This window comes from Pan paniscus, chromosome 1 (assembly GCF_029289425.2).
Source record: "Pan paniscus chromosome 1, NHGRI_mPanPan1-v2.0_pri, whole genome shotgun sequence".
Lineage (NCBI taxonomy): Eukaryota > Metazoa > Chordata > Mammalia > Primates > Hominidae > Pan > Pan paniscus.
In genome coordinates this window covers 110,480,329-110,481,823 of record NC_073249.2, presented here as the reverse complement: position 1 = coordinate 110,481,823, position 1,495 = coordinate 110,480,329, and positions in this window count along the sequence as shown.

The following is a 1,495-nucleotide window of genomic DNA, read 5'->3' as shown; positions in this document are numbered from 1 at the left end:
CATATAGAGATGGCCTCATTCTTTTTAAAGATTGCTATCATTGCATGTATGGGGATATGATATAATTTATTTTAAAAACAGACATTTAAGTTGTTTTAAATCTGTGGCTACTACAAACAGTGCTGCAGTGAATGCCTGCATACACAGTCATTTCTCATGTGTGGGAGTGTGTCTGTAGAATCAATACCTAGAAGCTCAACTGCCACATCAAAGGGTATGTGAACTTTTAAGTTTAATAGTAATCACCAAATTAACCTCTCTAGGGAATATTCTAAGCCAGCTGACTCAGGAGCCTAGGAAGCACACCTTGCAAGGGCCAGCCTCTGGAAGATATATATATATATATATATGTATTTTTTAAGACAGTGTCTTGCTCTGTCGCCCAGGCTGGAGTGCAGTGGTGCGATTTCAGCTCACTGCAGCCTCTGCTTCCTGGGTTCAAGCAATTCTCCTGCCTCAGTCTCCCAATTAGTGGGGATTACAGGTGCCTGCCACCAAGCAAGGCCAATTTTTGTATTTTTAGCAAAGATAGGGTTTCACCATGTTAGCCAGGCTGGTCTCAAACTGCTGGCCTCAAATGATCCACCCACCTTGGCCTCCCAAAGTGCTGGGATTACAGGCTTGAGACACCGCGCCCGGCCTTGGAGGATAATTTTTTTAAAGTGCTGGCTTCCTCAAACTCTGAGCTACACAGTGAATTTTAGAACTCTTTGGTCATTTCCAATCTGATAGTTGAAAACATCAAATTTCTTTGTAGTTGTAATTTTTTACATCTCTCTTTTGTTTAAGAGTTGTCATCTTTTCTGTGAACTACCTGCTTATATTCTTCACCTTCTCTGTTGCACTACTGGCACTTTTTTTTTTTTTTTTGATGGAGTCTCACTCTGTTGCCCAGGTTGGAGTGCAGTGGCACGATCTCTGCTCACTGCAAGCTCTACTGGCTTTTTTATAGATGATTTGTAGGAGGCCTTTATATATTAAAGTTAGCCTCTTGTGTGATGTATTATAACATTTTTTAGATGGAAATGACCCTACAGTAATCTAGTTCAGCACTATCACGTTCCAAGCTTTAAAATTGACTTAAGGCTGTTAAATGACTTACAAATGTTAGAACACAGCCCAGGATTTTTGACTTTTAGTTTAATAATTTTTGCAATGTACCATGCCAGCTCTAAAGAAGAAAAAACCAATACCCATCCTCTCAAAACATGTAAGCATTGAGATTTCAAGATTTTGCCCCTCAGTGTCCCCATTTATCCTTGCCAATCCACTTAGGGACACAGCTCCCAACTTAATGTATACTTTCTGGATTCGCCAGACATCAGTCTTCATCAAATGTCTTCCACCCCATGAACAAAACGACTTCTTGACTTTTCCTACAATTTCTCATTCTTGAGTCAGTTCTTCAACCTGGACTTACTGAGCTCCTGTTAAATGAAGATTCCTGCATTGGGCTTGATAAGAAGATACAAAAGAAATGGAAAATTCATTCCCT